Below are 14,587 nucleotides of genomic sequence, written 5' to 3'. Positions count from 1 at the left end.
ACGACGAACCGAATCCCGCTGTCAAGCAGGATGATCTATTCAACATAGACGACGAAAGCCAACAATCCCGTCCTCCCGACTTAGACGAAGTAAAGATTGTCATATCTAAGTTGAAGTCTAATAAAGCCGCTGGAGCAGATGGCTTGAATGCCGAGCTCTTTAAAGCAGCTGGAGATAAGTTGGTTAGGAGCATGCACCAACTTATCTGTAAGATATGGTCGGAAGAAAACATGCCCGATGAATAGAACCTCAGTATTGTTTGCCCGATCCTGAAAAAAGAAGACCCTCTAAACTGCACCAACTATAGAGGAATAAGTCTACTTAACATCGCCTATAAAATCTTCTCTGCCATAATATGTGAACGTCTTAAGCCCATCGTCAACAACCTGACCGAGGGACCGAGCTAGATGGAGAAGTTTGTTGGGCGAGGCCCTAGTTCACACAGGACTGAAGCGCCACCTTAAGTAAGTAAGTAAAGTTTATGGCCGCTGAAAAAATCACTAAGCAGTTTCGATTTGAAAATTGTAATTAAAATCTGATAGTAAAAGTATTTATAAATAAGATGAAACCAAAAAAATTAACTCAATTCATTTCATTCAACTTTTTTTTATACAAAAATTAAATGAATCTTGGACATAGGTTTTTTTTGCATTAAAAAAGGGTTTAAAGGGACATGGGTTTTTTATGAACATTTTTTTTGTTTTTTTTTTTATGTATTAATCTTGGTCTGATTCCGATTCCTCATTGATATCGGGCTCTGGGGCCTTATTTCTGGTGATTTTGCTTGTTTTTAAGTTTTTGTACCATTGGTGAAACTCTTCCGGTATGGCTCCTGACTTGCAAAGACTAAGTAAATCTTTTTTCTTTTCCACACTTATAGGAAGGCTGCTGTTATAGACTCTTTTGATGGTAACTTCTTTTAAATTAATTGGACGACCTTTACCAAAAACACGTATCTCTTCATAAGTTTCAGTATGGTCATATTTGTATTCCATCACACCAGGTTTTATCTTTTGGTACCTAAAAGATTTTACTTTTAACCAGTTAACCTTGTCTCCATTTTCGTCCAAATTTTTGTTTTTTTATAATATCCGACAGTTGTGACAAGTCCAGAAAATCAGTGTATCGCATTTGGGTTTTATACTGATTTCCTTTGCTCTTAAGTCTTTTGGAACGTGCGAGTCTGAATATAGTCAGCCAGTCCTGGAAAATTCTTATTTTGCCTCTCGATTGCGCTGTGCATGCTATCAACTTCCATGTTGCTGTGTCCACTTTCTAGAAATTCACCGAAAACTTTCCTGTAGGTAGTCGATGAAGGTATCTTTGTTGACGTGTCACTCTTGTATTTTTCTAAGAATAAGGCATACATTTTTGATATACTCAGATTTGCATCTAAATACATCCGATTAGAACTTTTGCGGCAGTAGTGAGACTCTACAGTTGGAAAGCTTTCGATGTGGTCCTTAATGCGTGTTAAATTTTCATCCGATATTTTATTTGCGGGTTTTGATCTGCCCCTATCGTCTTCTTTACAAAAAACTACGGTTGGCCCTTTATATTTAAACGCCGCGCCGTTTTAATTGTGCTACTCGAAATACTTAGGGTCCCACAAAAAAAGTCGCGACAAACCCGTACATTGGAGTTTTCATTTTTCAAAAAGTACGATCTAGCTACACTACGGTTAACTTTTTTAATTGAAGATCTTACTCGGGGCCTTTGTGTCTGCGAATCGACGACCGCCTTTAAAATGAAATCTTTTTGGCGTTGATATGGTAACTTCCTAAAGTCTTTGCACATTTTTAGTCGCTGTTCTTCCGTAAATTTGTCCTTGCATTTAAAACGACATTTTCACACTTTGATTGCTTGGGATTCTTACCTCGTATCAAATCAGCATGCTTTAGATTTCGTTTCCATAGTTCTGGAAACGATTTTCTTCACTTTCTATTTTTCTTTTCAGTGATTGGTGTTTCTGCAGTAGATTCTTTGAGGCGCCTCCAAAACCACGACATCTCCTTCACCATCATTATCGCCTGATTCCTTGTTGTTGTCAGGAATAATATAATCAAGGTCATCATCGTCGCCTGAAAAATCTTGATCAAGGCTTAATTCATCCCATTCTCTTTCACTGTTTTCTTTACTACATCCAGGAATGGGTTCTTGAATATCTAAACATAAAATTGAAAATCGAATTTAAGCCTTACATACATCATGAAATGATTTTCAAAAGTCAGGAAGTACCATTTGATACCGTAGATTTTGTTTTTGAAGCTCTTGAAATATTGGGTTTGTTAAAATGTATAATATCACAATTTTTATTGGAATGTTCTGAAAGTAATTAATCATTAAGTTAAAAAACGTTCTAGCTATTCTGAAACAAAATAATAACCTTTTTTTAACGCAAGCTGTAGAAGAACAGCACTTCGGCTTGAGAAATTCATTTTTCTTAAAGTAAAGTAAAAAAGCTCAACCTATTCGCATGAAGAACTTTCAATAATGATCATTTTTCTTAACGTAAATTCAAAGCAAAAGTATTTGGGAAATCCCCTAATAAAAAATTTCAAGTAGGCTATGATATAGTTTTTTATTTGAATTTCAGAAATTGGGATTTTTGAAGAGAAAATTTGAAGTACCATGAGTGTTTTTTTATTTGAATTTCAGTACTTGGGCTTTTTTGCAGAGAAAATGAAAAAAAGGAAATAAAAGAGGCGTACAAAAAGGACCCAAGTCCACTTGGGTCTTTCTTGCTCTACGCATTTGGATGTTTTGGACATAGAATGGATGGTTTTGATACAATAACTACATAAATACTTTATATAGAGATGGGATTTTTTTCACGACATGGATTATGAATTTTGGAAATTTTTGCATTATTAACTCTATTTCACAAAAAAGTGGACTTGAGACGTTTTTGCAGGATACCGACGATATTTGGTCTCTGGAGTCGAAAATAAAGAGCTCCGCTGTGTTATATTTTCAACATGATAGGATTATTTTTAGATACTTGGAAACATTCTTTGATTACTCCTCTGCATAAATCTGGATCTAAGGGATGCGTGGAGAATTATAGACCTATTGCTAAACTTCAATTAATCTCAAAAGTACTTGAAGCAATTGATAAAAATAAACTGTATAGTTTACTTCGAAAACATATTCCTCAGCATCAGCATGGCTTTATGAGTAGTAGATCAACGCCAACCACATTATCAATATTTACGAATTATTGTCTTGGTTGTTTAGAAAATCGCTTGCAAGTCGACGTTATTTACACCGATTTTTCAAATGCATTTGATCGTGTGCAACACAATATTCTTTTGAAAAAACATGAGCTGCTAGAGTTTCACTCGTTTCTTCTTGATTGGATTAAAAGTAATTAAGTTGGACATAGTCAATATGTTAAAATTGGTGATGTTTTATCAAATGAAATAATAAACTTTGTAGGTGTACCACAAGGCAGCCACCTTGGGCCACTCCTTTTTATTGTTTTTATTAATGAATTGCAAAATTTTATTTTAATTGCAAAGTGTCTGTTATATAGCGATGATTTCAAGATTTTTAGCTCTGTAAGATCTCCATTGGAGGCCAGTAAAATTCAAACTGATATTGAATGCATTGTTAACTGGTGTACTAAAGGGTGTCCCAAAATTAAGGCAAGATTTGAATTAAATAGAAAACGCCGTTTTAAGTCTTTTGATAGTTATATTTTTATTGACTCGTAAAGTACATAGGATAGGTTTATGTATGGAATAGCACATCGGACAAATGGCCTCCACGGCTTTGCATGCACATGTGCACTCTTTTGTTGAAATTTTCTATGACCATTCTGCATAAATGTGGCTGAATTTCGTTGATGCAACGTTGAATCTCCTCCTTTAATGCACGGGTGGTTGTGGGCTTGTTGACATAGACTTGTGATTTCAAATAACCCCATAAAAAGAAGTCTAATGGTGTTAAATCACACGATCTAGGAGGCCAATTTTGATCACCGAAACGAGAGAGTACACGACCTGGAAATGTCTCATGCAGTAATTGAATTTTTTCACGGGCTGTATGACATGTGGCACCGTCTTGTTGAAACCACATATTGGACAAATCAATATCATCCAATTTTGGCAGAAAGAAGTGTGTTATCATGTCGCGATATCGAGCACCAGTAACAGTCACTGCTTGACCAGCATCATTTTCAAAAAAATATGCCCCAATTATGCCTCCAGCCCAAAATCCACAACATACAGTCACGCGTTGTGGATGCATTTGTTTTTCGACAATCACATGTGGGTTCTCCGAACCCCAAATGCGGCAATTTTGGCGATTGACAAAGCCATCAAGATGAAAATGTGCTTCATCGCTTAGGATGATTTTGCTCGAAAAATCAGCGTCCATTTGTAGATGTTCAATAATCCATTCAACGAACTCTCTTCTCTGTCCATGGACATTAGGCTTCGATTGTTGTGTTAATTGAATTTTGTAAGCATGAAGACACAAATCTTTGGTGAGTATACGCTGTAGAGAGGTTCTTGAAATTTGCAATTCTTGTCCACGACGTCGAATTGAGGTTCCTGGATTGTCAGCAACACTCTCACGCACTGCTTCGACATTCACATTTGAACGGCTTGTTTTTGGATGACCAGTGTGTTTGGCGTCTCCAACGGATCCAGTCTCCATGAATTTTTCAATTAATCTCTTCACAGTTGACGAAGTTAAAACACTATTCCGACCATATTTTGTATGAAATTTTCGAACTGCAGCCGCCAAGCTTTCACTATTTTTGAAATATTCTTTAATAATAAAGACACGTTGTTCTATCGTGTAACGCTCCATTTTTAATAACCCTATACTGTTAGCTGTCAAATTGCTTTTTTTTCAGGGTTGCCAACACTTCACTGCACAAATGGCGGCAAATTCAAATCTTGCGTTAATTTTGGGACACCCTTTACATAAAATCCTCCATCTAAACCTACAAGGTTAAATTTAAATTCTTAAGGGACCAAAGTTTAATTTATAATACATAATATTGTCATATATGTCTTACGATTAACTAACAATGAAAAATATGTAATTCCATCTTAATCCAGGAAGACGTATCCTGAGTTAAATGTTCATTAGCGAACATTAGTCTTTCATTTCTGCTGCACGACCATTTCGTACATTACTTCGACGGTAATGCCTTTATTTCTGATAATTTCGTTGCTGACTTCTTTACTTGTGGTCTCTTTCAAAAAAAATCTTTGGGGATTCCGAACATAAGGAAGGATCTTAGATGATTAGCCTACAAAGTAGTACGTGTTTAAATCTTAAATCGTAAAATTATCTAATGGACTGTGGAAAGGCTCCGTAGCACAGTTTTTTGTATTTATTGTATTGGTTTATAATCCTTGCGATGTTACTGCACCAATTTTCGAATTTTCAACGACGTGGAGCAGGAAACTAACTTAAATGTAAGAAAAGTCTTCATCATTGACACTTGACCGGAAAAGTATAGTTACCAAATTATTACAATGCAAAAACGTCCGATTATGTGGGAGAGGTTAAATTGACGGTTTTATTTTCAATATTTTTAATTCATAACTTTAAGTGCATTTTTTTATCATTATTATTTTATTTTATTTACTTATTTTGAGCTTTAGTTAAAAGTTCTACATTTTCTTGGAGAAATTGCATTTCGAATATTTGCATTATCTCTTTCCGATTAGTCGTGGGAGCCACTGTTGAACTTCGACTTCAGATCTATTACATCAGTATAATAATTGAAATACATAATTTACATGTGACCTTGATTTTTCGTATCTATACAAAACTAGTTTAAAAATCATTTGATTCAATTATTAAGAACAAAGTTTGAAAAAGTAGCATTAAGCCTAAGGCAAACTTAAACGATAAAAAACCTGATGATTCTATTGATTTTATTTTTTATCGATTTATGAATCACCATCGGCGCTCCATTCTTCAATTAGTTCAAGACGTGAAAGTATGATTTTTCAGTAAAACATATCTCCCAACTTATTTACAAAAAAAACTTCTACTTCTTTGTTTCGATTTAAAAAATATGAAACAATTTGACTCATCCAAAAGGCATGTCATATAAAATTTTGAATTATGTACAAAATAAACAAAATAAAGAAGAGGACTACGCCTCCATATGTTATGTTGCTTTACTGTATCCTGGTTTTTAAAGTTGCTTCTTAAATACTTTGATCTGCATCTGGTTTTCTTCTTCTTCTTTGATGATTCACTCTGGAAATATGTTTCCACTACAACTGAGAGGTTAATAAAACTCCACTGTTTCAAGAATAAAGATTTTTTAATCAAAGGAGAGAAAAATGTATTTCCATCCGGTTTGCATTACCTGCTTATTATTATGTTATTATAACTTTAACTTTGCAACCAATGCAATGAAAGTGTTTGATATTCCATATCATTAAAAATGCATCTCATCTGACAATGATTTAATCACATTAATTTTGTTCTAACACCAAAAATTCCTGCATGCATCCAACGACTACAACGACGACAGAGTATAGATATGCATATATAGGTTCGTTTTTAAGTTCCTACATTATATAACGTCTACATGAACCGTTAATGGTCTCCACACGTAGTGTAGTGTACTACACACCTTGGTTCTTTGTTAAACTTTTAACTTCTGTCCGCCTTTGCGTGATAATGGTATGCACTGTTAAAATTGATCATTAAAAATGTGTTAGCTATTTTAAATTGACATTTCTTTAACTAGCTTATTTGAAATTCTTCTTAACGACCTTGTTGGTCGTAATCTAATTCTGAGTTGTCAACTACGACGACGAACGGCGGCGTCGTTGTTGTCATTTTATTATTGTCGTTGTCGCTGTGAGGATTAAGCCTTGTCGCGTGAATAGAATTATTACGTAATTACTTTTTAAACCCTATCACAGACAATATTAATCTATGTTTACAAGCGAAAAGCAGATTGAAATTGACAGGTTAAACATTTTTAATGCTTAGCGATCATACGTTAACCATTCCAATAACGGGTGATGAATGTTAATTTAGTTTTTTGAATCGAATCCAGCATTTCTACGGTGTTAGAAAGTAAAAATTTAAAGGCTTGGTGGAATTGCCTTTATAAATAGTGATTTTTTAGCTATTATCTTTTTGGTGTAAACAGCTGAAGCACGTTAAGTGTTTTTGTTTCACTGTCAAACATCTTTAGTTTGGTCTATAATTTAACCATGAATCGACTTACAAACGAACAAACATGCATATTATTGATTTTTATTATCAAAAGCCGTGCTCTGTTAAGAAAGTTCATCGCGCACTTCTTCCATTTTATGGTTAGTTTAATTGGCCCACTGATGCAGCTAATCGGGCTATTGTGACTAAATTTCGCAGCAAATTTACATTGTTGGACATTAAACCACCAACCTGCCAACGCAGCTGTATCGACCAGTTTTAATGACGACCATCAATTATCGATTCGACGCCGTTCGCAGCAATTGGACCTTTGTTACTCAACAACGTGGATTATTTTACGGAAGGATTTAGGTGTGATGCCTTTCAAAATACAGCTGGTGCAAGAATTGAAGCCGAACGACCTACTGCAACGTAAAATTTTTGGTGAATGGGCTCTTGGAAAGTTAGCCGAAGATCCACTTTTGTACCGAAAATTGTGTTCAGCGATGGAGCTCATTTTTGTCTCAATGGATACGTAAATAAGCAGAATTCTCGAATTTAGAGTGAATATCAGCTTAAAGCAATGCTAGAGCTACCAATGCATTCAGAAAAAGTCACAGTTTGGTGCGGTTTATGGGCTGGTGGCATTATTGGACCGTACTTCTTCAAAGATGATGCGAATCGAAACGTAACTGTGAATGGTGAGCTTTAGCGTGAGATGATATCCAAAATTTTGTTTGCCCAAAATGCAAGAGCTTGACTTGCATGACATGTGATTTCAACAAGACGGTGCCACATGCCACACAGCACTGCCAACAATGGACTTATTGAGAGGCGAGTTCGGTGAACATTTTATTTCACTTTCGGGATCGGTCAATTGGCCACCTAATTCGTGCGATTTAACGCCTTTAGATTATTTTGTATGGGGCTTTTTTTATGTCTATACAGACAAGCTTCAATTGAAGCATTGGAAGACAACATTGGAGCATTTATTCCGGTACCGGTACTGGCTGAAAAGTTGAAAAGAGTATGCCAAAATTGGACTAAGCCGATGGACCATTTGAGGCGCAGTCAAAGTCAACATTTGTATGAAATAATCTTCTTCACTTCATGCACTTTTTTGAATTTTATGTTTTTTTTTTAAATTTTTGTATAGCTTTTAAAAAATCACTCTAAATAACTTGTTAAATCCCTAGTTTAATATTATCGATCACAAATAATTATATTCTATTTTTTGCTCTTCTACAACTTTTTGGACCACGAAATTCGAGACGGGCAATCCCTTAGGCAAGGTTAGGTTAAGGTGGCTGTTGACTGGAAAACCAACTCACTTGAACCAATAATTGGTGTGTTGTGACACCACATGCATCTTAAGATCTACTTTACTCGTTGAACCAGTACAAAAGATGTCGTAATTTCTTAGTAGTAAAAGTTAAAAGTGAGACACTGTCTCCTCTTCTTCTTCATCCTTGAAGCTTCTGCAAAAATCGATTACAAGAGCTCCAAATAAAAGCATGCATACCCATTTAGCAGTGTTCTATAAGGACTCCTATAACGAAGCCAATGTGCAATCTAACAACCGAAAAGAGCTGCTTAGAGCGTTTAGCATTGACCAAATTAATTTTTAGCACAAGACTGGGAAGTAGAAATGAGAGACATAGTTTTAGCCCGCAGGAAATCACGCTTCCATCAAACACGCCGGTCAAAAAAATAAAAGATTATTTCTCACGAAAACGATACTTCACCTTAAGTTTTGATACTAAGGTAGGTAGCTCACTTCAGTAATTGTTAAAATATATTTTCATTTAAAAAATATCGGAAATGGCAAGCGCAGTACCTGTTAAAGATTCTGGAAGGAAAAGAAAGTCTCAAGAAACTACAGAAATAGATATGATTATTGGCTCTAATGAACAAAAATTCTAGATCGCAATGTCTTTGATCTACTAAAGAAAGAATATGTGTAATTCACACATTCTCCTACCCGACCTTGACGAAGTGAAGATAGCTTTATCTAAACTTAAGTCAAACAAAACTGCTGGAGCTGACGGCATCGCTGCTGAACTACTCAAAGCACCAGGCGATGATTTGCTACGGAGCATGCACCAACTCATCTGCAAAATACGGTCTCAAGAAAGCATGCCCTATGAGTGGAATCTCAGCATAGTGAGCCCGATACATAAGAAAGGAGACCCTCTAAACTGCGCCAACTACAGAGGCATCAGTCTCCTTAACATTGCGTATAAGATCCTCTCTGCCGTATTATGTGAACGTCTGAAGCCATTCGTCAACAACCTGATTGGTCCTTATGAGTGTGGCTTCAGACCAGGAAAGTCCACTATCGACCAAATATTCACACTACGGCAGATCTTGGAAAAAACCCAGGAGCTTCAAATCGATACCCACCATCTCTTTATCGATTTTAAGGCCACGTATGACAGCATCTTTAGGGAAGAGCTCTACCGAGCAAGGTCTAGTTTTGGCATCCCTGTCAAACTTATCCGTTTGTGCAGAATGACGATGGAGAATGCACGCTGCACTATCAAGGTCGGAAATGATCTTACCGATGCATTTGATGTCAAAAAAGGTTTTAGACAAGGCGATGCACTGGCATCCGACTTCTTCACCATCGTTCTGGATAGAATTGTGCAAAACTCAACCGTCAACACTAGTGGCACAATCTTCCAAAGATCCATCCAATTACTCGAAAACGCAGATGATATTGACATAATTGGAAGATGTCAGTGGAGCGTTTTTTAGCATTGCGACGGAAGCGAAGAAGATGGGTTTAGTGGTCAATGAGGGCAAGACCAAGTATATGCTGTCATCAAAAAAGGACACTGAACGACGACGTCTTGGACAAAACGTCACCATGGATAGCTTTAACTTTGAGGTAGTTAAGGACTTTGTCTACCTAGGCACCGCTATTAATGCAGACAACGACACCAGCGCTGAAATCAAATGAAGAATAACTCTTGCAAATCACTGCTTCTTTGGACTTAGAAGGCAATTGAGAAGTAACGTCCACTCTCGAGCATCTTAAATCACCATCTATAAGACACTCATCATCCCGGTTCTCATTTATGGCGCTGAGGCCTGGACCCTGTCAAAGAAAGATGAGAGCGTCTTAGGATGCTTTGAGAGAAAAATTCTTCGGGTGATTTTTGGTCCCGTACGCATAGATGAAGAATGGAGGAGAAGATATAACGACGAACTGTACGGGCTGTACAGCGACACTGACCTAGTTAGCAGAATTAAAGCCCAACGGCTTAGATGGCTAGGTCATGTAGAGCGGATGGACATCAACGCTCCAGCCCGGAAGGTCTTCGAATCCAATCCCGAGAGACGGCGCAGTAGAGGAAGACTGCGACTTAGGTGGCGCACCCAGGTGGGAGAGGACCTCAACCAACTTTGCGTGCGAAACTGGAGACAGCTAGCTAGGGACCGAGCTGGCTGGAGACGCATGTTGGTTGAGGCCCAGGTCCGGCCCGGACTTTAGCGCCACCTTAAGTAAGTAAGGTGTCTAAACTCAGTAAAAATCTCAGCACATTCCTTTAAGTGTTGTATGATGTTTTTAACTATCATTATTCTGAATACTTATGGTAAGGTATCAATACAAAAATATTATCAACAAATTTTCAACCCAAGAACATTTTTTGAAAGAGGAAAAGCTTAATTTTCTTGACCAGTCCCATACGAACCTAAAAACTACTAGTCTCTTTTTTTCAATTGATCCTTTCCGTTTAAAACTATTAAACTTCTCATCACATAACAAAAAAACAAATACTCCTGTTCCTTGATTGAGCTTTGATCAGACGACATTGTCTGTCTGTTTCTAACTTCTATCTAGACGAGAATCCACTTCAACTTCCTCTTCCCACTCAACCAACAAAAACAAGAACTTCTTATTAGAACTAGATTCTAGGCAACCTACATTAATGTCTACCGGTCCTATAAAAATAAAACGATAGGCAGAACAAGAAAATCGAAAGTGTTTATACCTACATATGTAGTTACGTACAAAAGTACGTAAAAACTAGGAACTTTCCAACTTCTCAAATCAATAGACGCTACATAATACAAAATTTCAACAAACAAAATGAAAAAAAATGAGACCAACTATTATCCTTTTACCTTACCGAGCAAGTTATGGATGCATAATGTAGGTGTAGGTACTTGCTTTAGGAAATAAAACCACCTCTTTTTCTTTTAAGGGTTCAAAAGTCAAATCGGGTTGTTTGTTATAGGTATTGTAAGTTGCATTATGTACCTTTCATATCTACCCAAGAATTTAAAAAGGTATAGAGGGACAACAGAAAAATATCCCATATTTAAACCAGATGTCCACCAAAAACCAAAACCGACAATGACAACAACAATAACTTGGACAAAAAAAAAACAGAGTAATTAAAGGCAAAGGTAAAGAATAAAACAAACAAACTAAGAACTCACTGAATAAGCGGGTGAGCGAGTGAGTGAGTAAGTAAGTAAAAATGCAAAGTGCGCAAATAAAAAAGGAGGAAACCCATAAAATGCCAAAACAGCCCCGAGTTTTTAAAACGCAGGAGTGTAAAACCCGACAACAACAGCGAACTTCGGGCAAAAAAACAACTACAAAAATGAAGAAAAATAGTAGAGATATGTTTCCTGCACTTCTTTTTTGTTTTATCTCTTTTAGCAAGTTCCCTTTTTTATGTTTCTGTGCATTATTCAGAGTGTATCCCAATCCCAATACGAAAATGGGATCGATGATGGTTGTGGATGGGTTGGTTTTGTTTCTGTTTCTATTCTATGGCTGTTATATTTTGGATGTGGGGTAAGAGAAATACCAGCACCAGCAGTAGCAGCAGCTAGTTGCAAAATTAAGAAACATTGCATTGGGTAGGTACACACCGAAGGAAAATATAGAGTAAAATAGATGAAATAATACAACACACAAAAATAACATATAATAAAATAAATTGCTAACATCAACGCGCAGCAGGAACAAGCTCACTCAGAGAGCAAAAACAGAGAGAAGGTACAGAAACAGAACAGATACTACAGAGACAGACGGGCAAAAACCATGGTAGAGTCGGAGTCGAACTCAAAGTCGGAGCTCCGAACCGAACCGAATGCTGCTGCTGCTCTGATGATGATGGTTGGTTTGGTACACAGAGAGCCAGAGCACAACCCCACCCGTCTTTTGCAATGATTATGATTTTTCTTCCACATTTCCTTCTTCCCTGTTCCTTATACCTTATTCCCTGTTTCCACTGTCTGCTCCTGTTTTTGTTACAAAATTTTGCAGTTCTTTTGTTCTTCTCGAAATGGAATTCCTGTCAATTGCAGGTGAATTTTATGATTCCAATTGCAAGAGACCTGGGATTTTTTTTTATCCAACAAGAATTATCATTTTTATTCCCAAGGTGTTCCCGATTTGTAGCATATCACCTACCCTTTGTTATTGAAAGAACACTGATTTAAAAAGAGTCCTTGCCCGGGAAGGGATGGAATGAATGAAAGGTGGTAACTTTCGAAGGAAAAAACTTTGCACCACCTACGACGGACATCCTACCTACTTATTACATTAACAATTTTTAGTCAGATAGGAGTTACCAAGTACCTAGACTTAGTTCCTCTTGTAAAGATTCATAATCCTTGGCAACATCTGTTGTTGGGTTTGGTTTTTATGCTCAACCGACTGAGATGTTGAATTATAATAATTTTCATTTAATTTTAAGTCAAAAACAAATTTAAATAGGTACTTACTTAATTTTGCAATAATTTGCTTCCTTGTCGATGTCCTCTTTTTCCTGATGCCTTGAGGGGGGTAATCCACGGGGCGATAGTTTCATGTAATTTTTTTTTCTTTTTTTTATGATTCTAAAGATATCAATTTGTTTTCACTGAAATTTTCTCACTTAAAACTTCCTTCTTATCGCTTATAAAATTATATATATTAAAAATATCGATGCAATTTTATTTATTAACACTTTTTTCCTGATTTTTTCTTTATTTTATTTTTATTCTTCGTTGCACAAAGCAGCAGCAGCAGGCAGCAGCAGCGAGTACGAGTACAGAGCAGCGCACACCCTTCTGTATGGATAATGGATGAAATCTTGCAAAAGAGAGTAGGAATGAATTTTATATGGAAAACCAAGAAAAAAAGACGAAGAAGAACTTAAAGGGAATCCGGAATCACAGAATTTACAACAGAAAAAGAAAAGTGTAGGGAATATCCGAAACAAGGGAGACTGATTTTTGTTTTATATATTTTTTTTTTGTTTTCTAAATGCCAAGAACTTTTCAATATTTTATAATTGTTGTTTTTTTTTGTTATTTTATTTTAAACAAATATTAGGAACTTTTGTTTGAGTTCAACAACGGGAATGTAATCTGCTTTGAATTATATTTTGTCCACACACAATTTATAAAAATTTAAAACAAAAGTTGAGACTTGAGGTTGAGATGAGATCCGGAAGAACGAAGTCGAATAAAAAACTTTATCCTCATATACTGTATTTTCTGTCAGCCATATTTGATTCGTAGTATTTTTCTTTTTCACTGTTTTTATTTTTCTTTTATTCTTTTTCAGAAAAAAAGAACAGTCAGTGTAAAATAAAGAAAAAGGGAGTATTTTTTCTGATTCGAGACAGGAGCTCACCGAGGTTTTGTGTGATGGAACAGAACAACGCGCTATGGAGAGTGAACAACGAATGAAAATGAATTTGGTTGCGGTGTAAAAATTCTACCTAGGCGAAGGCGAGACGAGTTTGAGTGAGAGTGAGTGACTGAGAGAGAATTTGAGAGAAAGTTCATTTTGATAAACATTTGTGGTGGATGAATTTTTGAAAATTTTGTGTAGAGATAATATAAAGTATATATATTTTGCCTGTTCTTTTGTTTCGCAGTGGGAAGAGAATAACAATAGATATTTTGTTATTTTTGTGTGTTTTTTCGGGTTGTCTCTTTTTTTTATGTTGACAAAGAATAGTGCGGTGTTGTTTTGGTGCATAGTGTTTGGGTTCATTTTGCCGAACAGTGGAACAGAACCCGGTTCGAAAATTGTTTGTTTATTACATCGTTGGAAAGAGATGGATATTGATGGCATGTGAAATAATTTTGCATTTTGCAACAACAAGATGTGTCAAGTGATTCAGTGTGGGTGTGAGAATGAATGCCAATGGTGATGATGGTTCATTTTTCTTCAAAATGAATTTGGTACACTTTGAAGTGAAAATTTTATAAAGAATTTTTAAAAATATATAACAGTAAAGTATTTAATTTATTAGATTTTTTGAAGAACACTGCCCCTTACCTTAGGATCATATATCATTAAAATCAATCCGGAAGCTTTTGTGAAATGAAATTTCATTGTTTTTTCTTTTATAACGAATTCAATTCATTTGCTGATAATTGCATATTTAATCTCTACTACAAACGTATCTCTCTATTTTTCGGA

General features: G+C 36.0%; 1 protein-coding gene across 1 annotated transcript in view; it reads right to left on the bottom strand.

Moving 5' to 3' along the window:
- LOC129953636 (protein enabled) overlaps positions 1-13,849 on the bottom strand; it is a 184,789-nt gene extending 170,940 nt beyond the window's left edge. The window contains exon 1 of the mRNA XM_056066880.1: positions 12,895-13,849. The gene's annotated coding sequence lies outside the window, so the exon portion shown is untranslated. The remainder of the gene's footprint in view (positions 1-12,894) is intronic.
- Between the last annotated feature and the right edge of the window lie 738 nt (positions 13,850-14,587).

The sequence above is a fragment of the Eupeodes corollae genome, chromosome 1, assembly GCF_945859685.1.
Source record: "Eupeodes corollae chromosome 1, idEupCoro1.1, whole genome shotgun sequence".
In the NCBI taxonomy this organism is placed as follows: Eukaryota; Metazoa; Arthropoda; class Insecta; order Diptera; family Syrphidae; genus Eupeodes; species Eupeodes corollae.
This window is presented reverse-complemented; position numbering and strand designations above follow the sequence as displayed.